Raw genomic sequence first — 24,254 nt, forward strand, 5'->3', positions numbered from 1 at the left:
ATCTTGCAAAATGCCTGTCTGACCACTGCGCTCCTCACCATCAACCATTTGGTTCTTGTGATGCTGCAAAACTCGGGTCTCTCACACTAAGTCTTAACTTATGTAAGGGTTTGCTCGAAAGGTCACAATATCATAACATGTAACATGTAACTGTAACATGACCTTCTGGGGGCTAGCGCATAACTGCCCTGGGCTTCATCAGAGCCGTAAATCACTGCTCACTGTGAGAGGCCTGAGGATTTCAGCGTGAACGTCGAGCAACAGAAGATGCAATGGGGACCAAACAGATGCTGGTGAATAGTGGACTAGAGGGGCCTGAGAGTTGTGCAGCAAGGTGAGTATAAGGATTTCTTGATTTTTTTAACCTTTTGATGGTCTTTCACAGTGTCGAATCTGTAAGGAAGCAAATTAATGCAATTCTGTATTTTGGCAAATGCACATTTTTGTAAGATTTAAGTAGAATTCAATTTCAACTTAAATGTACTTGTTCATCTATGTAATTCCTGCTCATGACCTGATCAGGTCATTGTACATGAAGAGGAAGGGTTTGAGCTGTGACCATTACCTATTACGAATGGTGGACTCGGTGTTATCTACTGTATTTAGACATGTTAGACATCATTGTAATCTTGTCTGTGATGACTAGGAGACTACAGAAAAGACTTTTGGCTAATGTCAAGACTGAAAAATTCTTGATTTTTTTCTAATATAAATAGTGTTATTCAGATGACCCATCACCAGCTCCTTTCTCCTATGATTACTTCCTTTTGCTGTAATCCATGCCGGGTTTTTCAAGTAATCTAGCAAATTCCTTTGACATCATCACCCAAGGCCTTTTAAGGCAGACTCAGACAACTATGTATTGTCTGGGTATTCAGTAAGCTTTGCATTCAGTTACTATGTGTGCTTCAGGAGCTCTGCTTCACCATAGATTTATCTTAGCTGCTAGAGATGGGTAAACTTGAACTGTAAAGATCGGCGTCCGTTCCGAACACCTACTGTGCGGGCACGGACACTGAACATGGACTGCATCAGGAATTTCCATGTTACTGTTCAGGTTCGGCCCCCCCCCGAACACAGGGCGTTTGTTGCGCTGTCATGTGCAAGCCAGTGCGGAAAACACAGCTTCTGATTGGCAGTAAAATCATCACAGCCGGTCAAACACCAGCGGTTCCCATGCTGTCAATTGACAGCATGAGCCCGCAGCTGTGTCTAGAGGTATAAAGTTTACCTCCAGTCACTGGTGTCAGCTGAAGGGACTACTTCTCACATCAGCCAACGCCTGTTGTGTGAGAGCAATGCCGGCACCTGAACTGTAAATAAATATAAAGAAAAAAAGGCATAGGTTCCCCGATATTTTTGATAATCAGCCAGGCAAAACTCACAGCTGAGGGCTGCAACCCTAAGCTGTCAGCTTCAGCATGGCTTATTATCAAGAATACAGGGGTCCTCACGCCATATTTTTGAATTATTTATAATGTATTCTAATTTTCTGAGATAATGACTTTTGTGTTTTCATTGACTGTAAGCCATAATCACCAACATTAACAGAAATAAACACTTGAAATACATCACTGAATTTGTAATGACTCTATATAATATGAGATTCACTTTTTGTATTAAAGAACTGAATTAAATTAACGTTTTGATAATATTCTAGTTTTATGAGATGCCCCTGTATTTTATAGAGTCATTTCAAGCAGAGTGATCTATTTCAAGTGTTTATTTCTGTTAATGTTGATGATTATGGCTTACAGCCAATGAAAACCCAAAAGTCATTATCTCAGTAAATTAGAATAAGTAGCAAAAAACACCTGCAAAGGGTTCTTAAGCGTTTAACCCCTTCAAGACCATAGGTCTTTTTGTTTTTGTGTTTTCGTTTTTTGCTCCCCTTCTTACCAGAGCCATAACTTGTTTATTTGTCCATCACTATGGCCATGTGAGGGCTTGTTTTTTTGCGGACGAGTTGTACTTTTGAACAACAGCATTGGTTTTAACATATCTTGTACTGGAAACTGGAAAAAATTCCAAGTGCAGTGAAATTGCAGAAAAAAGTTTAATTCCACAATTGCTAAAATTGACCTGCCATTATGATTTTCCAGGTCATTTAGAGTTCATAGACAATAAATATGTCTAGGTTCTTTTTTATCTAAGTCGTGAAAAAAAGTCCAAAGTTTGTTAAAACAATTACGCCATTTTCCAATACTCATAGCGTCTCCATTTTTCATGATCTTGGGTTGGGTGAGGGCTTATTTTTCCACGCCGAGCTGACATTTTTAATAATATCATTTTGGCGCAGATACAATCTTTTTATTGCCCGTTATTGCATTTTAATGCAATGTTGCGGTGACCAAAAAAACATAATTCTGGATTTTTTACTTTTATTCTCGTTACGCCGTTTAGCAATTGGGTTAATTCTTTTTTTATATTGATAGATCCAGCTATTCTGAATGTGGAGGTTCCAAATATGTGTATATTCCATTTTTTTTTTTTATTGTTTTATTTTGAATGGGGCAAAAGGGGAATGTTTTGAACTTTTATATATTTTTTATATTTTTAAAACTTTTTTTTTACTTTTGGCATGCTTCAATAGTCTCTATGGGAGACTAGAAGCTGCCATAACCCGATCGGCTCTACTACATGCAGGCTATGATCAGATCACCTGCATGTAGCAGAATTGCTTACTGGAGACCTCTGGTTGTCATGCCTACCCATCGTTGACCAAGGGGTCACCGATGGGCGGGATTTTCAGCACGCTTACGGAAGCACATGTTAAATGCCACTGTCAGAGTTTGACAGCAGCATTTAATGGGTTAACAGACGCAGGAGGATCGTGATTACTCCCACAGCTGTTAGCGGCACATGTCAGCTGTTCAAAACAGCTGATATGTGTTGGAAAAGATGTGGGCTCAACAGAGCCCACATCAAAGGGAGCGTGTCCAACATCAGCGTATTTTTATGCCCGATGTCGGAAAGGGGTTAAAAAGGTCCCTTAGTCTGTTTCAGTAGGCTCCACAATCATGGGGAAGACTGCTGACTTCACAGATGTCCAGAAGGCAGTCAATGACACACTCCACAAGGAGGGGAAGCCACAAAAGGTCATTGCTAAAGAAGCTGGCTGTTCACAGAGTGCTGTATCTAAGCATATTAATGGAAAGTTGAGTGGAAGGAAAACGTGTGGTAGAATAAGGTGTACAAGCAACCGGGATAACTGCAGCCTTGAAAGGATTGTGAAAAAAGGCCATTCAAAAATTTGGGGGAATGGATTGCTGCTGGAGTCATTGCTTCAAGAGCCACCATATATAGACGTATCCAGGACATGGGCTACAAGTGTCGCATTCCTAGTGTCAAGCTACTCATGACCAATAGACAATGACAGAAGCGTCTTACACGGGCCATAGAGAAAAAGAACTGGACTGTTGCTCAGTGGGCCAAGTTGTTTTTTTCAGATGAAAGTAAATTTTGCATTTCATTTGATAATCAAGGTCCCAGAGTCTGGAGGAAGAGTGGAGAGGTCACAATCCAAGCTGCTTGAGGTCTAGTGTGAAGTTTCCACAATCAGTGATGGTTTGGGGAGACATGTCAGCTGCTGGTGTAGGTCCACTTTGTTTTATCAAGACCAAAGTCAGCACTGCCATCTACCAGGAGATTTTAGAGCACTTGATGCCTCCCTCTGCGGACAAGCTTTTTGGAGATGGGAATTTCATTCTCCAGCAGGACTTGGCACCTGTCCACACTGCCAAAGGTACTAATACCTGGTTTAAAAACAACAGTATCAATGTGCTTTCTTGACCAGCAAACTCGCCTGACCTTAACCCCATAGAGAATCTATAGGGTATTGTCAAGAGGAGATGAGAGACACCAGACCCAACAATGCAGATGAGCTTGAAGGCTGCTATCAAAGCAACCTGGGCATCCATAACACCTCAGCAGTGCCACAGGCTGATCGCCTCCATGCCACGCCGCCTTGATGCAGTAATTCATGCAAAAGGAGCCCCAACCAAGTATTGAGTGCATTTACTGAACATACATTTCAGTAGGCCAACATTTCGGATTTTAAAATAATTTTTCAAGCTGGTGTTATTAAGTATTCTAATTTACTGAGATAATGACTTTTCGGTTTTCATTGGCTGTAAGCCATAATCATCTACATTAACCCCTTTCTGACCTCGGACGCAATAGTACGTCCGAGGTCAGATACCGCGCTTTGATGCAGAGCTCCGGCGGTGAGCCCGCATCAAAGCCGGGACATGTCAGCTGTTTTGAACAGCTGATATGTGCCCGCAATAGCGGCGGGTGAAATTGCGATTCACCCGCCGCTATTAACTAGATAAATGCCCCTGTCAAACGCTGACAGCGGCATTTAACCGGCGCTTCCAGCCGGGCGGCCGGAAATGAGCGCATCGCTGACCCCCATCACATGATCGGGGGTCAGCGATGCTTCTGCATTGTAACCATAGAGGTCCTTGAGACCTCTATGGTTACTGATTCCCGGTAGCTGTGAGCGCCACCCTGTGGTCGGCGCTCATAGCACACCTGCATTTCTGCTGCATAGCAGCGATCTGATGATCGCTGCTATGTAGCTGAGCCGATCGCGTTGTGCCAGCTTCTAGCCTCCTATGGAGGCTATTGAAGCATGGCAAAAGTAAAAAAAAGTTAAAAAAATGTGAAAAAAATAAAAAAAATATTAAAGTTTAACCCCTTAATCCCGTATGACGTACTATCCCGTCAAGGTGACCTGGGACTTAATTCCCGGTGACGGGATAGTACGTCATACGCGATCGGCCGCGCTCACGGGGGGAGCGCGGCCGATCGCGGCCGGGTGTCAGCTGCCTATCGCAGCTGACATCCGGCACTATGTGCCAGGAGCGGTCACGGACCGCCCCCGGCACATTAACCCCCGGCACACCGCGATCAAACATGATCGCAGTGTACCGGCGGTATAGGGAAGCATCGCGCAGGGAGGGGGCTCCCTGCGGGCTTCCCTGAGACCCCCGGAGCAACGCGATGTGATCGCGTTGCTCCGAGGGTCTCCTACCTTCTTCCTCCCTGCAGGTCCCGGATCCAAGATGGCCGCGGCATCCGGGTCCTGCAGGGAGGGAGGTGGCTTACCGAGTGCCTGCTCAGAGCAGACACTTGGTAAGCCTGCAGCCCTGCACAGCAGATCGTCGATCTGACAGAGTGCTGTGCACACTGTCAGATCAATGATCTGTAATGTCCCCCCCTGGGACAAAGTAAAAAAGTAAAAAAAAAAAAAATTTCCACATGTGTAAAAAAAAAAAAAAAAAATCCTAAATAAATAATAAAAAAAATATATATATTATTCCCATAAATACATTTCTTTATCTAAATAAAAAAAACAAAACAATAAAAGTACACATATTTAGTATCGCCGCGTCCGTAACGACCCAACCTATAAAACTGCCCCACTAGTTAACCCCTTCAGTAAACACCGTAAGAGAAAAAAAAAAAAAACGAGGCAAAAAACAAGGCTTTATTACCATACCGCCGAACAAAAAGAGGAATAACACGCGATCAAAAAGACTGATATAAATAATCATGGTACCGCTAAAAACGTCATCTTGTCCCGCAAAAAACGAGCCGCCATATAGCATCATCAGCAAAAAAATAAAAAAGTTATAGTCCTGAGAATAGAGCGATACCAAAATAATTATTTTTTCTATAAAATAGTTTTTATCGTATAAAAGCGCCAAAACATAAAAAAATGATATAAATGAAGTATCGCTGTAATCGTACTGACCCGTCGAATAAAACTGCTTTATCAATTTTACCAAACGCGGAACGGTATAAACGCCTCTCCCAAAAGAAATTCATGAATAGCAGGTTTTTGGTCATTCTGCCTCACAAAAATCGGAATAAAAAGTGATCAAAAACGGTCACGTGTCCGAAAATGTTACCAATAAAAACGTCAACTCGTCCCGCAAAAAAAAAAAGACCTCACATGACTCTGTGGAGCAAAATGTGGAAAAATTATAGGTCTCAAAATGTGGAGACGCAAAAACTTTTTTGCTATAAAAAGCGTCGCTGGTTTCAAACTTGCGTTTTTGTCTGCAGCGTTTTTTGCACAAAAAAACGCATGCGTTTTTTCCCTATATTTAACATTGAAAACGCATGCGTTTTTTTGTACGCGTTTGGTCGCGTTTTCAAACGCATGCGGTTTTTTTCTGCATGTGTTCATTTTCAGAAATACAGCCTGCAGTATTTTCTTGCGTTTTTAAGCACATGCGTTTGTTTGCGTTAAAAACGCATGCGTTTTTATCGAAAAAAAAAACAGAAAACACACTGAAAAGCCACCCACCACCATCAAGGAGATAAAGGGATCCAAACCCTAACCCTAACTCTACCCCTAACCTCACCCCTAACCGTTTAATGAACATTTTCTGACAGTCATAGTGCCACGTATTTCAGTGCCACGTATTTCAGTGCCACGTATTTCAGTGCCACGTATTTCAGTGCCACGTATCACGTATTTCAGTGCCACGTGTTTCAGTGCCACGTATTTAAGTGTCACGTATTTCAGTGCCACGTATCACATATTTCAGTGCCACATATTTTAGTGCCACGTATTTAAGTACCACGTATTTCAGTGCCACGTATTTCAGTGCCACGTATTTCAGTGTCACGTATTTCAGTGCCACGTATCACGTATTTCAGTGCCACGTGTTTCAGTGCCACGTATTTCAGTGCCACGTATTTCAGTGCCACGTATTTCAGTGCCACGTACTTCAGTGCCACGTATCACGTATTTCAGTGCCACGTATTTCAGTGCCACGTATTTCAGTGCCACGTATTTCAGTGCCACGTATCACGTATTTCAGTGCCACGTATTTCAGTGCCACGTATTTCAGTGCCACGTATTTCAGTGCCACGTACTTCAGTGCCACGTATCACGTATTTCAGTGCCACGTATTTCAGTGCCACGTATTTCAGTGCCACGTATCACGTATTTCAGTGCCACGTATTTCAGTGCCACGTATTTCAGTGCCACGTATTTCAGTGCCACGTATTTCAGTGCCACGTATCACGTATTTCAGTGCCACGTATTTCAGTGCCACGTATTTCAGTGCCACGTATTTCAGTCACGTTTAGGGTTAGGGTTAGGGGTAGGGTTAGGGCTAGGGTTGGAGGTAAAGTTAGGGTTAGGGTTGGGGCTAAAGTTAGGGTTGGGGCTAAAGTTAGGGTTAGGGTTTGGATTACATTTACGGTTTGGATTAGGGTTGGGATTAGAATTATGGGTGTGTCAGGGCTAGGGGTGTGGTTAGGGTTACCGTTGGGATTAGGGTTAGGGGTGTGTTTGGGTTAGGGTTTCAGGTAGAATTGGGAAGTTTCCACTGTCCAGGCACATCAGGGGCTCTCCAAACGGGACATGGCGTCCAATCTCAATTCCAGCCAATTCTGCGTTGAAAAAGTAAAACAGTGCTCCTTCCATTCCGAGCTCTCCCGTGCGCCCAAAAAGGGGTTTACCCCAACATATGGGTTATCAGCGTACTCGGGACAAATTGAACATCAACTTCTGGGGTCCAAGTTCTCTTGTTATCCTTGGGAAAATAAAAATTTGGGGGGCTAAAAATCGTTTTTGTGGGAAAAAAAAGATGTTTTATTTTCACGGCTCTGCGTTATAAACTGTAGTGAAACACTTGGGGGTTCAAAGTTCTCACAACACATCTAGATAAGTTCCTTGGGAGGTCTAGTTTCCAATATGGGGTCACTTGTGGGGGGTTTGTACTGTTTGGGTACATCAGGGGCTCTGCAAATGCAACGTGACGGCTGCTGACCAATCCATTTAAGTCTGCATTCCAAATGGCGCTCCTTCCCTTTCGAGCTCTGTCATGCGCCCAAACAGTGGTTCCCCCCCCACATATGGGGTATCAGCGTACTCAGGACAAATTGGAAAACAAATTTTGGGGTCCAATTTATTCTGTTACCCTTGTAAAAATACAAAGCTGGGGGCTAAAAAATCATTTTTGAGAAAAAGTAGAAAAAAATTATTTTCACGGCTCTGCGTTATAATCTGTAGTGAAACACTTGGGGGTTCAAAGCTCTCAAAACACATCTAGATAAGTTCCTTAGGGGGTCTACTTTCCAAAATGGTGTCACTTGTGGGGGGTTTCAATGTTTAGGCACATCAGGGGCTCTCCAAACGCAACATGGCGTCCCATCTCAATTCCAGTCAATTTTGCATTGAAAAGTCAAATGGCGCTCCTTCCCTTCCAAGCTCTGCCATGCGCCCAAACAATGGTTTACACCCACATATTGGGTATCAGCGTACTCAGGACAAATTGCACAACATTTTTTTGGGTCCAATTTCTTCTCTTACCCTTGGGAAAATAAAAAATTGGGGGCGAAAAGATCATTTTTGTGAAAAAATATGATTTTTTATTTTTACGGCTCTGCATTATAAACTTCTGTGAAGCACTTGGTGGGTCAAAGTGCTCACCACACATCTAGATAAGATCCTTAGGGGGTCTACTTTCCAAAATGGTGTCACTTGTAGGGGGTTTCAATGTTTAGGCACATCAGGGGCTCTCCAAACGCAACATCGCGTCCCATCTCAATTCCAGTCAATTTTGCATTGAAAAGTCAAATGGCGCTCCTTCCCTTCCAAGCTCTGCCATGCGCCCAAACAATGGTTTACACCCACATATTGGGTATCAGCGTACTCAGGACAAATTGCACAACATTTTTTTGGGTCCAATTTCTTCTCTTACCCTTGGGAAAATAAAAAATTGGGGGCGAAAAGATCATTTTTGTGAAAAAATATGATTTTTTATTTTTACGGCTCTGCATTATAAACTTCTGTGAAGCACTTGGTGGGTCAAAGTGCTCACCACACATCTAGATAAGATCCTTAGGGGGTCTACTTTCCAAAATGGTGTCACTTGTAGGGGGTTTCAATGTTTAGGCACATCAGGGGCTCTCCAAACGCAACATGGCGTCCCATCTCAATTCCAGTCAATTTTGCATTGAAAAGTCAAATGGCGCTCCTTTCCTTCCGAGCTCTGCCATGCGCCCAAACAGTGGTTTACCCCCACATATGGGGTATCAGCGTACTCAGGACAAATTGTACAACAACTTTGGGGGTCCATTTTCTCCTGTTACCCTTGGTAAAATAAAACAAATTGGAGCTGAAATAAATTTTGTGTGAAAAAAAGTTAAATGTTCATTTTTATTTAAACATTCCAAAAATTCCTGTGAAACACCTGAAGGGTTAATAAACTTCTTGAATGTGGTTTTGAGCACCTTGAGGGGTGCAGTTTTTAGAATGGTGTCACACTTGGGTATTTTCTATCATATAGACCCCTCAAAATGACTTCAAATGAGATGTGGTCCCTAAAAAAAAATGGTGTTGTAAAAATGAGAAATTGCTGGTCAACTTTTAACCCTTATAACTCCGTCACAAAAAAAAATTTTGGTTCCAAAATTGTACTGATGTAAAGTAGACATGTGGGAAATGTTACTTATTAAGTATTTTGTGTGACATATGTCTGTGATTTAAGGGCATAAAAATTCAAAGTTGGAAAATTGCGAAATTTTCAAAATTTTCGCCAAATTTCCATTTTTTTCACAAATAAACGCAAGTTATATAGAATAAATTTTACCACTAACATGAAGTACAATATATCACGAGAAAACAATGTCAGAATCGCCAAGATCCGTCAAAGCGTTCCAGAGTTATAGCCTCATAAAGGGACAGTGGTCAGAATTGTAAAAATTGGCCCGGTCATTAACGTGCAAACCACCCTCGGGGCTTAAGGGGTTAAATCACCCCCCTTTCGCCCCATTCAAAATAAATCAATAAAAAAAAAATTGAACCTACACATATTTGGAATCGCTGCGTTCAGAATCACCCAATCTATCAATAAAAAAAAGCATTAACCTGATCGCTAAACAGCATAGCGAGAAAAAAATTCGAAACGCCAGAATTACGTTTTTTTGGTCGCTGCGACATTGCATTAAAATGCAATAACGGGCGATCAAAAGAACGTATCTGCATCAAAATGGTATCAATAAAAACACCAGCTCGGCACGCAAAAAATAAGCCCCAACCGACCCCAGATCATGAAAAATGGAGACGCTATGGGTATCGGAAAATGGCTCAATTTTTTTAATTTTTTTTTTTTAGCAAAGTTTGGAATTTTTTTTTTCACCACTTAGATGAAAAATAACCTAGTCATGTTAGGTGTCTATGAACTCGTAATGACCTGAAGAATCATAATGATAGGTCACTTTTAGCATTTAGTGAACCTTGTAAAAAAGCCAAACTAAAAACAAGTGTGGGACTGCACTTTTTTTGCAATTTCACCGCACTTGGAATTTTTTTCCCGTTTTCTAGTACACGACATGCTAAAACCAATGATGTCGTTCAAAAGTGCAACTTGTTTTGCAAAAAAAAAGCCCTCATATGGCCATATTAACGGAAAAATAAAAAAGTTATGGCTCTGGGAAGGAGGGGAGCAAAAAATAAACACGGAAAAACGGAAAATCCCAAGGTCATGAAGGGGTTAACAGAAATAAACACTTGAAATAGATCACTCTGTTTGTAATGACTCTATATAATATATGAGTTTCACTTTTTATTGAAGAGCTTAAATAAATAAACTTTTTGATGATATTCTAAATTTGTGAGAAGCACCTGTATATTAATTGCTTACCCAAGATTGAGCATATAGTATACTGCATGTTTTAACAATTTCTGCTTTCTCAGTGTCTGCACATAGCATGCACTGTCCTGGTATACCCTAAGGCTCATATTCAATTTATGTAGCGTAAAATAATGCCCTTTTCACCTTTTTTTAACTGTCTAGAACAGTACAGCAGATTCCACTAATCCATACAAATGCAACCAGTAAGAAATTACTTTTTTGCTTCAGTTTTTGTATCCATCAAAAACATCGATCTCGGCATTCTTCCAGATGTCCCACACCGTCTGAAGGGGACTTCATAAAAAAAATAATGTAAAACATAGTTTTGCAGGATGTATGTTGCTTAGATGTCAGAGGACTTCTTGGATGAAGCCCATTCCAACTGTTTGGGTCATCTGGAAGAATGATTGTCCACAGAAGGCGAGCGCTACCGCGAGTCCTGTGTCCTGAGACCATTCATGTGTAGGTGCTTTTCATCCATGGAAACGGCTCATCACATTTTTGCCTAAGAACACGACCATGAGAAAAGAATATTATCTAAACATCCTCCAAGTGCAATTTCTACCAATGATCCAGGAGCAACTTGGTGATGAACAATGCTTTTTCCACCATGATGGAGACCATGTTATAAGTCAAAAGTGATAACTAAGTGGATTAGTGAACAAAACTTTGCATTTTTAGATCTGTGGCCCCGGAAACTCCCCAGATCCTAATCTCATTGAGAATCTGTGGATAATCCTCTCACCTACCTTGGAAACCTTCAAGAGGAACCTAAAGGCCTAAATCTTCGGACAAGCCTACAACCTGCAGCAACCCTCATTCCACCACAACCAGTTCCACCCTCACCTAGTGTATCCTCACCCACCCATCCCTTGTAGATTGTGAGCTTTCCAGGGCACAGTCCTCTCCTCTTGTATCAGTGAGTGACTTGTTTTGTAAACGATTATACTACTTGTTTTAACTTATGTATACCCCTTTTCACTTGCAAAGCACCATGGAATAAATGGTAATATAATAATAAATAACAATAATAATCCAAAAAAGGCAGGAAGAAAAACAAAATCTCCAAACACTGATGATACAACAATGGGCGGCCATCAGTCAGAATTTGGCCCAGAGCCTGATATCTGGTTGCCAGTGCAAAGTGTTGAAGAATAAAAGACAACACTATATTGAGTCTTTGCATAAACGTATCTTGTTTGTCAATAAAAGTATAAAAACTTATGAAACGCTGATAGCTGAACTTCAGTAACCAGATACACATCCAACTAAAAGATCTACAAAAAAAAACAAAGCAGCAAACTTTGTGAAAAACAAAATTTGTGTAAGTCTCAAAACTTTTGACCATGACCATACACAGAAAGCTGTCAATCAGTTGTGTGAGCAGTTTATACAGAGGATAGCAGGTCTGCAGAGATTATACAGAGGACTACTGGGTCTGCAGCAGATATTACAGTGAATTTATCAAAACTAAAGCAACCTATAAAGTATCATCATGGACAGATCATGGGCTGGACAGGGTGTGGCTGTACCCACCTGTCTGCTTTATGAAGCTACTCTACTTTAGTAGTGTAATTTTTATCAGAAATGTACTCCAGTCACTGACTAATGACTGTAGGATATCTCTGGAGGAGGTGCATGGAATTTGTATAATGTGTAAAGGAAGCGTTGGAAGCGTTGTTGGCACCCCTTTTGAAGAACATGTATACTGATTGTAATGTAGTGATTAGTGATGAGCGAACGTGCTAGCCACTATTCATTACTCCCCCGAGTATCGGGGTACTCGCCGAGCAGCGAGCATTTCCGGGATTATTCGGCAGTAACTGCAGTCTCCATCCCGCGTTTTTGGTGGACTTTAGAGACCCAATCACGGAGCAGGGATTGTCTGCCAGGCCATGAAACACTGCAGCCATCTTTGCTGTTGTCGTGCAGTGATTGGCTTGGCCGTACAGCATCATCCCGAGTATAAGAGACCTGGCGCCGCCCATCTCGCCGCATTCTGTTCCTGTTTCAGTGAGAGTAGGGAGAGCTGCTGCCGAGATAGTGTCAGAAACGTGGTTTTAGAGTTAGTGCAGTGCCCCAGAGTCCTGGTCGTTGCAGTAATGTCGCTCTTCCACCAGAGGGAGTGATGTTATGTCTGATGGCACTAAAGGAGTTCACCTGACCAGGTATCACAGTCACACACTACACTTCACACTCCAGTCCACCAGGGGGAGCAAAGGTTCTATTTACTAGGCCACTCCTCACACACAGGTAAAACTGGTGGGTTGGATAAAAAGTTAGGCAGAAAGCTACCTGGGTTCGACCCAGAGAAGACCTGTCAGGCAGACAGGGGGAGAAGGAGGAACATCTGAGCTGCAGACAGAGGTCCCTGTCAGGGGTGGGATCCTGACAGAGACAGAGCACGAGTTAGAATGTTACGGAGCTGCGCCTGCACCTCATTGTGGCAGCATCCTAAGAAAGGACACAAAGCGAAGTATATTATGGAGAGTGAGCAACGAGATCACAGCACAAGGAGATAACACCGGGAGGAGGGTCTGCCCCGAGATCGGCGGCCTCCTTCTGAGGCACGTAGCCGGTGGCCGGAACACCGAGGGAGTAATAGGCTCTACGCATTACTTCAAACTATGGCAGGACAGTTATTTCCAAGTTGGCTGCCCAACCTTTAACCTAATGAAGACAACGGAGGCAAATTGTGGAAGAGGGGCGTCTCTAGGGTCCCTATAAAATAGCTCCAGGCCTACCCAGTCATACGGGTCGTCCTATCCATACCATCTGGGGGACGGAGAGAGAATATCAGAAACATACACAACAGTTGTGAGGACTATCCCGTGGTGCTCAGCAGGGAGGTACCACAACACACAGGCGCTAGTAGGAAGGCTACTGATTTCCACCTGCAAAGGGAACTCTGGATGTGCCTTTGGACCAGCCGGATTCAGCCAGTCCTGTTAGCAGTACTCTGGATTGTGGAAGCTGAAGTCTACAGTAAAAGGTAAAGAGACTGCAACCTTGTGTCCTCATTATTTACTGCGACTTACACCATCATCATCTACCTTACTGGGAAGCCCTGGGGACATACTTCGCCTGTGGGAAGGTATACCATCTAGCTGCCATAACATCACCCCAGCGGACTCCTAAGCAGCGTCAGTCATCCTGACCGAATACCACAGGTGGCGTCACGAACACCGTACAAATGACAAACTACACCTTTAATTGGGCGCCCCTGAGTAGGGCCACGGACCAGGTCGGGCCACCGTGACATCCCCAGAACCGAGACAGAGGGACCCGGTACCGAGTACCCCACTGCCCTGCGCCTGGGGGCGATCCATTAGTGTAGGTCAGCAACTCGTACATCCACAACTCCTGAGAAACCCAACAGTCCTTTTTAGGGCTAATTCGTGGGTCCCGATATTGCAGCGCTAGGCAGGCAGGGCACAGCATTTCCACATCAGTGCAAGGCTTGCAGGCACTGTATGTGCGTCCATTGCTCCCACTGCATCCCTCCCAAAGCTCCATAACTGTCTGCTGCTGCTTATTTACTGTCTATATACCTGTTTTTTCCCAAAAATTCCCCCCCCAAAAAAAAAAATATATATACAGTCTGTTCTGTCAGACTGAGGCCTGTTGAAAAATTAGAGTTTGTCAGGCATGCGTAGCATAGTTGTGTGTGCTACCCTTGTGCCCCTTTTTTTTTTGGTGTTTTAAATTCACTGAAAAAGGCCTCAAATATCTCTGTGCTCTAAGTTTGGGCATTGGAGGCTGGTGTACTTACTTTGTGGCTGTGTGATACTCAAATTCTATACAGTGCTATTTAGCCCCCAAAAGCTTTTTAAAGGCCACAGATTTGCCAGTGTGGTATTTCTATCACAGCCGTCATATATCTCTGCTCCAAGTTTTGCCATTGCAGGCCGGTGTACTTACTTTTTGGCTGTGTGATACTCAAATTCTATACAGCACTATTTAGTCCATCAAACATTTTAAAGGCCACAGATTTGCCAGTGTAGTATTTCTGTTACAGCCGTCATATATCTCTGCTCCAAATTTTGGCATTGGAGGCCTGTGTACTTATTTTTTGGCTGTATGATACTATAATTCTATACAGCGCTATTTTGCATAAATTAACTTGAAAAAAAAATTTGAATACAGTCTGTGAGGTCAGGCTGAGGCCTGCCTGGTGTTTGGGTTTGAAAAATCGTAGATTTGCAGGCATACTGATCACATATTATTTCGCTAGTAATAAAGACATTTGTGTTGAGCATTTGAAATAGTGCAGTAGTCCATTTAAAATAGTTAAGGTAAGGGGCAAGGGACGGGGAAGTGGACGTGATGCTGATGGTGCATCCAGAGGACAAGGCCGTGGGCAAGGTGAAAGTGGGCAACAACAAAGACCCACATCTTCTCGCTCGACCTTCCTGTCCCAGTTTCTAGGGGACCACAGCACACCACTATTGAAGCCAGAGCAGTGTGAAACAGTTGTTGGTTGGATAGCGGATAATGCTTCCAGTCACTTAGCCACCACCACCACATTGTCTTCCACACGGTCAAGTCTGAGTTACCGTGAGTGTGGCCAGGACAATCCTCACCCTGGTCCTCCTTCCTCCCACCATGCCGAGTGCTCTGAGACAACTGATCCCACACTTGGACACTCTGAAGAGCTGTTCAGTTTTCCATTTAAAGATTCAGAAATCTCTGCCAGTCAACTTGAAGTGAGGAAAGATGAGATCGCTTGTAGAGCTGCCCAAAGCTTTGACCAGCCTCGGTCACATGAAGGCGATGGTGGGAAAGAGTCACAAGAGGTGGACGATGATGAGACAATTGCCAGAAAGTGAGGAGGAGGAGCAGGGTGCGGATGTGGAAGACAAGGTGGTGGATGACATAGTGACTGACCCAACCTGGCAGGAGGACATGCATAGCAAGGACAGCAGCACAAATGGAGAAGGAGGCATATCTGTTGTGAATTAGACTTTTTTGGCTCCCTCTAGTGGTTACTAGTGATATGACTCTGGGATTTCCTTCCCTCTGTTTGCACCCAGCTGGGTCGTTACTTCAGGGGTGTTGCTATATAAACCTCCTGGAACCTTAGTCCAGTGCCTGGCATCGGTGTTATCAGACACATTCTGCTTGCTCCTCTTTGCTGGTCCTGGTTCGTGCTAAGTTAAGCTAAGTCTTGCTTCTTTGTTTTTTGGGTTATTTGTTTGCTATCATTTTTGTCCAGCTTGTACTAAATGTGATTCCTGACCTTGCTGGAAGCTCTAGGGGGCTGGTGTTCTCCCCCCGGGCCGTTAGACGGTTCGGGGGTTCTTGAATTTCCAGTGTGGATATTTTTGATAGGATTTTTTGCTGACCATATAAGTTATCTTTCTATATTCTGCTATTAGCTAGTGGGCCTCTCTTTGCTAAATTCCTAGCTCATTCTTATGTTTGTCTTTTCCTCTTACCTCACCGTTATTATTTGTGGGGGGCTTCTATCCAACTTTTTGGGGTATTTCCTCTGGAGGCAAGAAAGGTTTCTTTTCCCTTCTAGGGGTAGTTAGCTCTCCGGCTGGCGCGAGACGTCTAGGATCAACGTAGGAACGTTCCCCGGCTGCTGGTATTTGTGGTGCTAGGATTAGTTATATGGTCAGCCCAGTTACCACTGCCCTATGAGCTGGTTTTCTGTATTTACTGACTTAGCATTATTCCTGAGACCCTCTGCCATTGGGGTCATAACAGTATGCCAGGCCAATATTGAATGTTTAAAGCATTGCAGAAGTGGGATAATAAGAAAGGAAATTCTGAGTTTTTTGTTTTTTTTCCTTCCTTCTCTTCCTCCCCTTTACCTTTGAGTGGCGTGTGCTTGCTGCAGACATGAATGTGCAGACCTTGATTACAAGTGTTGACCAGCTGGCAGCTCGTGTGCAGGGTATACAAGATTTTGTTACCAGTAGTCCTATGTCTGAACCTAAAATACCTATTCCGGAACTGTTTTCTGGAGATCGATTTAGGTTTAGGAATTTCAAGAATAATTGTAAATTGTTTCTTTCTCTGAGACCCCGTTCATCTGGAGATTCTGCTCAGCAAGTTAAAATTGTTATTTCTTTTTTGCGGGGCGACCCTCAGGATTGGGCTTTCTCGCTAGCGCCAGGAGATCCGGCATTGGCGAATATTGATGCGTTTTTTCTGGCGCTCGGATTGCTTTACGAGGAACCCAATCTTGAAATTCAGGCAGAAAAAGCCTTGCTGGCTATTTCTCAGGGTCAGGATGAAGCTGAAGTGTATTGCCAAAAATTTCGGAAATGGTCCGTGCTTACTCAGTGGAATGAGTGTGCTCTGGCCACAAATTTCAGAAATGGCCTTTCTGAAGCCATTAAGAATGTGATGGTTTGTTTCCCCATTCCTACAAGTCTGAATGATTCTATGGCGCTTGCTATTCAAATTGACCGGCGTTTGCGGGAGCGCAAAACCGCTAATCCTCTGGTGGTGTTGTCTGAACAAACACCTGATTTAATGCAATGTGATAGAATTCAGACTAGAAATGAACGGAAAAATCATAGACGTCAGAATGGGTTGTGTTTTTACTGTGGTGATTCTACACATGTTATATCAGCATGCTCTAAACGCCTAACAAGGGTTGTTAGTCCTGTCGCCATTGGTAATTTGCAACCTAAATTTATTTTGTCTGTGACTTTAATTTGCTCTTTGTCTTCTTACCCTGTTATGGCGTTTGTGGATTCAGGTGCCGCCCTGAGTCTTATGGATCTGTCATTTGCCAAGCGCTGTGGTTTTGTTCTTGAACCGTTAGTAAATCCTATTCCTCTTAGAGGTATTGATGCTACGCCATTGGCGGAAAATAAACCGCAGTTTTGGACGCAGGTGACCATGTGCATGACTCCTGAACATCGGGAGGTGATTCGTTTTCTTGTTCTGCATAAAATGCATGATTTGGTCGTTTTGGGTCTGCCATGGTTACAGACCCACAATCCAGTCCTGGATTGGAAGGCAATGTCTGTGTCAAGTTGGGGCTGTCAGGGAATTCATGCTGATTCCCCGCCGGTGTCTATTGCTTCCTCTACTCCTTCGGAAGTTCCTGAGTATTTGTCTGATTATCAGGATGTATTCAGTGAGTCCAGATCCAGTGCTCTGCCTCCTCATAGGGACTGTGACTGCGCCATAGATTTGATTCCAGGTAGTAAATTTCCTAAGGGAAGATTATTTAATCTGTCAGTACCTGAGCATGCCGCAATGCGTTCATATATCAAGGAGTCTCTGGAGAAGGGGCATATTCGTCCATCCTCTTCCCCTCTTGGTGCGGGATTCTTTTTTGTGGCTAAGAAGGACGGATCTTTGAGACCTTGTATTGACTATCGGCTACTGAATAAAATCACTGTAAAATTTCAGTATCCTTTGCCTCTCTTGTCGGACTTGTTTGCCCGGATTAAGGGTGCCAAGTGGTTCACCAAGATAGATCTTCGTGGTGCATACAACCTTGTGCGCATTAAGCAAGGTGATGAATGGAAGACTGCATTTAATACGCCCGAAGGTCATTTTGAGTACTTGGTGATGCCTTTTGGGCTTTCTAATGCTCCCTCAGTATTTCAGTCCTTTATGCATGATATTTTCCGGAAGTATCTGGATAAATTTATGATTGTTTATCTGGACGATATTCTGGTTTTCTCTGAAGATTGGGACTCACATGTGGAGCAGGTCAGGATGGTGTTTCAGGTTTTGCGTGAGAATGCCTTGTTTGTTAAAGGCTCCAAGTGTCTCTTTGGAGTACAGAAAGTTCCCTTTTTGGGGTTTATTTTTTCCCCTTCTGCTGTGGAGATGGACCCAGTCAAGGTCCGAGCTATTCATGAGTGGACTCAACCCACGTCAGTTAAGAGTCTTCAGAAGTTCTTGGGTTTTGCTAACTTCTACCGTCGTTTTATCGCTAATTTTTCTAGCGTTGTTAAACCTTTGACGGATATGACCAAGAAAGGTTCTGATGTTGCTAACTGGGCTCCTACAGCCGTGGAGGCGTTCCAGGAGTTGAAGCGCCGGTTTACTTCGGCGCCTGTTTTGTGCCAGCCTGATGTCTCACTTCCCTTTCAGGTCGAGGTGGATGCTTCTGAGATTGGGGCAGGGGCCGTTTTGTCACAGAGAGGTCCTGGTTGCTCGGTAATGAGACCATGTGCTTTCTTCTCTAGGAAGTTTTCGCCTGCTGAGCGGAATTATGATGTGGGCAATCGGGAATTACTGGACATGAAGTGGGCATTTGAGGAGTGGCGTCATTGGCTCGAGGGTGCTAAGCATCGTGTGGTGGTCTTGACTGATCACAAAAATTTGATGTATCTCGAGTCTGCTAAACGCTTGAATCCTAGACAGGCCTGCTGGTCATTGTTTTTCTCCCGTTTTGACTTTGTGGTCTCGTATTTACCAGGTTCAAAGAATGTGAAAGCTGATGCTCTTTCAAGGAGCTTTGTGCCTGACTCTCCTGGAGTCACAGAACCTGTTGGTATTCTTAAAGAAGGAGTTATTTTGTCAGCCATTTCTCCTGATTTGCGACGTGTGTTGCAGAGATTTCAAGCTGGTAGACCTGACTCTTGTCCACCTGACAGACTGTTTGTTCCTGATAAGTGGACCAGCAGAGTCATTTCCGAGGTTCATTCCTCGGTGTTGGCAGGTCATCCGGGAATTTTTGGCACCAGAGATCTGGTGGCTAGGTCATTTTGGTGGCCTTCCTTGTCACGGGATGTACGGTCATTTGTGCAGTCCTGTGGGACTTGTGCTCGAGCTAAGCCTTGCTGTTCCCGTGCCAGCGGGTTGCTCTTGCCCTTGCCTGTCCCGAAGAGGCCTTGGACACATATTTCCATGGATTTCATTTCTGATCTCCCGGCGTCTCGGGGAATGTCTGTCATCTGGGTGGTATGTGATCGCTTTTCTAAAATGGTCCATTTGGTGCCTTTGCCTAAGCTGCCTTCCTCTTCCGATCTGGTTCCTGTGTTCCTTCAGAATGTGGTTCGTTTACACGGCATTCCTGAGAATATTGTGTCTGACAGAGGATCCCAGTTTGTTTCCAGGTTCTGGCGATCCTTTTGTGCTAGGATGGGCATTGATTTATCGTTCTCGTCTGCCTTTCATCCTCAGACTAATGGACAAACTGAGCGAACTAATCAGACTCTGGAAGCTTACTTGAGGTGTTTTGTTTCGGCAGATCAGGATGATTGGGTGACCTTCTTGCCGTTGGCTGAGTTTGCCCTAAATAATCGGGCTAGTTCCGCTACTTTGGTTTCGCCATTTTTCTGCAAGTCTGGTTTCCGTCCTCGTTTTTCCTCGGGACATGTGGAGCCTTCTGACTGTCCTGGAGTTGATTCTGTGGTGGATAGGTTGCAGCAGATCTGGAATCATGTGGTGGACAACTTGAAGTTGTCACAGGAGAAGGCTCAGCGTTTTGCCAACCGCCGCTGCGGTGTGGGTCCCCGACTTCGTGTTGGGGATTTGGTGTGGCTGTCTTCTCAATTTGTTCCTATGAAGGTCTCCTCTCCTAAATTTAAGCCTCGCTTCATCGGTCCTTACAAGATATTGGAAATCCTTAATCCTGTGTCCTTTCGCTTGGATCTTCCGGTTTCGTTTGCCATTCACAACGTGTTCCATAGGTCTTTGTTACGACGCTACGTTGTGCCTGTGGTTCCTTCTGCTGAGCCTCCTGCTCCGGTGTTGGTTGAGGGCGAGTTGGAGTACGTGGTGGAGAAGATCTTGGATTCTCGTCTCTCCAGGCGGAGGCTTCAGTATTTGGTCAAGTGGAAGGGTTATGGTCAGGAGGATAATTCCTGGGTGGTTGCCCCTGATGTGCATGCGGCCGATTTGGTTCGTGCCTTTCACGCTGCTCATCCTGATCGCCCTGGTGGTCTTGGTGAGGGTTCGGTGACCCCTCCTTAAGGGGGGGGGTACTGTTGTGAATTAGACTTTTTTGGCTCCCTCTAGTGGTTACTAGTGATATGACTCTGGGATTTCCTTCCCTCTGTTTGCACCCAGCTGGGTCGTTACTTCAGGGGTGTTGCTATATAAACCTCCTGGAACCTTAGTCCAGTGCCTGGCATCGGTGTTATCAGACACATTCTGTTTGCTCCTCTTTGCTGGTCCTGGTTCGTGCTAAATTAAGCTAAGTCTTGCTTCTTTGTTTTTTGGGTTATTTGTTTGCTATCATTTTTGTCCAGCTTGTACTAAATGTGATTCCTGACCTTGCTGGAAGCTCTAGGGGGCTGGTGTTCTCCCCCCGGGCCGTTAGACGGTTCGGGGGTTCTTGAATTTCCAGTGTGGATATTTTTGATAGGATTTTTTGCTGACCATATAAGTTATCTTTCTATATTCTGCTATTAGCTAGTGGGCCTCTCTTTGCTAAATTCCTAGCTCATTCTTATGTTTGTCTTTTCCTCTTACCTCACCGTTATTATTTGTGGGGGGCTTCTATCCAACTTTTTGGGGTATTTCCTCTGGAGGCAAGAAAGGTCTTTCTTTTCCCTTCTAGGGGTAGTTAGCTCTCCGGCTGGCGCGAGACGTCTAGGATCAACGTAGGAACGTTCCCCGGCTGCTGGTATTTGTGGTGCTAGGATTAGTTATATGGTCAGCCCAGTTACCACTGCCCTATGAGCTGGTTTTCTGTATTTACTGACTTAGCATTATTCCTGAGACCCTCTGCCATTGGGGTCATAACACATATCCCCCCAACAGGCAGGAAGAAGCAGTGTGGTGGCCACAGACAGAAGGCATGCATCCATTCCCCGTAACACCAACATGAGTGAAGTTGCCATTCCACCTGTGAGATCTTCCCTAGTCTGGCTATTTTTTAAAGATTCTGCCGATAACCCCAAACAAGCCATTTGCAGCACCTGCCATGCCTGCATCAGTAGAGGTTACAAAACAACCAGCCTTACCACCACCAGCATGATCAGGCACATGCAAGCAAAGCACGTGACTTTGTGGGCTGAACCCCAGGGCTCCAGGACCACTGCCTGCTGGTCACACCACTGCTTCTTCCACTGTTTTGCGTAGAAGCCAATCCCCAGTACACCGTGCATGTGAAGATGCCTCTGGCCCTGCATCTGTTGTGGCCCACAGTCAAGCAGCACCATCAGCAAGCGAGTCCACGTCCTTGTCCCAGCACAGCGTTCAGTTGTCTATAACCCAGTCTTTGGAACGCAAGCGGAAATACCCAGCCAACGCCCCACAGGCCACAGTCCTCAATTCTAATATTTCTCTTCTGCTTGCACTAGAAATGCTGCCTTTTAATCTTGTTGAGACGGATGCTTTCCGCAACCTGATGGTGGTGGCCATCCCAAGGTACTCGGTCCCCAGTCACCACTATTTCACTATTACACCAGCATGTGTCCCTCAACATTACCCATTCCCTCAACAATGCTGTTTCCTGGAAAGTCCACCTAACCACGGACACTTGGACAAGTGCTTGTGGGCAGGGACGGTACATCTCAATGACGGCACACTGGATTAATATAGTGGAAGCCGGGACCCAGTCAGACCTTGGGATGGAACACATCCTCCCCACGCCGAGGATTGCTGGCCTTACGTCAATCAGGGTTGCCCTCACAGTCTACAGCTCCTGCACCTCCTCCTCCTCTTCATCCTCCATGTCTGAAATCATCACATCAGTCAGAAGCTGGAAGCACTGCAGCACTGCCTCAGCCAAGCAGAAACAGGCTGTGCTGAAGCTAATCTGCATAGATCAAAAACCGCACAATGCAGAAGAGTTGTGGACAGCGCTGAAAGAGCAGTCAGATGTTTGGATGACACCGCTGAACCTACAGCCAGACATGGTCTTGTGTGACAATGGCCGTAACCTGGTGGCGGCTCTGTGGCAAGGTGAACTCACACACGTACCTTGCTTGCCCCATGTGCTTAACCTCGTGGTTCAACGTTTCCTGAAAAGCTACCTGGAGCTGCTGAATCTGTTAGTGAAAGTACGCCGTCTGTCTGCCCATTTTAGAAAGTCAGCTACAGCTTCTGCCGCCCTTGCCGTGCTACAGCAGCGGTTTCAGCTTCCAGCTCACCGACTGTTGTGTGATGTCCCCATACGCTGGAACTCTACGCTGCATATGTTGGAAAGGATTTGTGAGCAGAAGAGGGCCATTGTTGACTACCAACATCAACAAGGCCGTCAAATTTCAGGTCAGACTCCACACATAAGACCCCAGGAGTGGACATTGATGTTAGACATATGTAACATCCTCCAAAACTTTGAGGACTGCACCAAGATGGTGAGCAGCGATGACGCCATAATTAGCATCACCATCCCGCTTCTCAGCATTCTGAAAAACTCTCTGCTCACAATCAAAGAGGATGCATTGCAGGCGAAGCACGAGGACATGGAGCAAGGAAACATACAGGGGGATTACACTTAGCCCAGCCTCATGTCTTCTCAATGTGGATTGGAAGGCAATGAGCAGGAGGATGAGGAAGAATAGGAGCTACTTTCATGCGGTATAGACGGTACTACAAACACATGGCTGACTTTATGTTGCGCTGCATTTCACGTGATCCTCGGATTATCAAAATTTTGGGTGACTCATTACTGGTTGGTGACACTTCTAAACCCACACTACAAGGAGAACTTTCAATCTCTTCTGCCTGAGGCAGAGAGGTGTACAAAAATGTTGAGGTACCACAGGGCCCTTGTAGTGGAATTGCTTAGAAAATTCCCATGTGAGAACGCTGGAAGCAGACGTCAGAGTTTGTTGTTCAACCAAGGACTCCAAGTGAGAGAGACAGCTCAGGCAGCTCAGGCAGGGGCACAATGGCCAAGTTCTGGGACAGTCTTCACAGACCCTCCCATCGTGGCGGCACAGAGGCAAGGGGTGCTGTCACAAGAAGTGCAATGTTTTGGAAGATGGTGAGGGAGTACCTTGAAGATCGTACAAACATCCTCCGTGATTCCTCTGTGCCTTTTAATTATTGGGTATCCAAGCTGGACACATGGCACCTATGCCTTGGAGGTCCTGGCCTGCCCCGCTGTTAGCATTCTGTCAGAGAGGGTTTTTAGTGCTGCTGGTGGAATTATAACTGATAAGTGCATCCGCCTGTCAAGTTAAAGTGCTGACAGGCTGACTGTTATCAAAATGAACAAGGCATGGATTGGGAAAGACTTCTGTACACCACATAACCTCAAATACATTCTCTGTTTTGGGGAGGTGCATTCTCATGCACCTGTTGACAACCACACATGGGTATACGCTTCCAGATTTGGTCTGTTTGTTTTTATCCTCCTCCTTATCTTCATCCTCCTCATCCAGAACCACTATATCACCAGAGTGAACGTGGTCTGTAGGTGCAATTTGGCCAAGGGTGCTGTGATGGCACTCTTATTTTTGAAAAAAGGACAACACATTGGGGAATTGGGCATGACTTTTCTTTGGGCCTACTTCTTAACTCTGTCTCCTGCAATCTGTCCTGTACCTGTCAGTAGATCACCAGGGTGAATGTGCTCTGTACGGTGCATGTTGGCCAAGGGGCCTGTGATGGCACTCTTTTCTTTTTTAAAAAAAAGGATTTTACATTGGGGAATTGGGCATGATATTACATTGGGCTGACTTCTTAACTCGGTCTCCTGCAATCTAAAAT

This window comes from Ranitomeya variabilis, chromosome 2, assembly GCF_051348905.1.
Source record: "Ranitomeya variabilis isolate aRanVar5 chromosome 2, aRanVar5.hap1, whole genome shotgun sequence".
NCBI lineage: Eukaryota > Metazoa > Chordata > Amphibia > Anura > Dendrobatidae > Ranitomeya > Ranitomeya variabilis.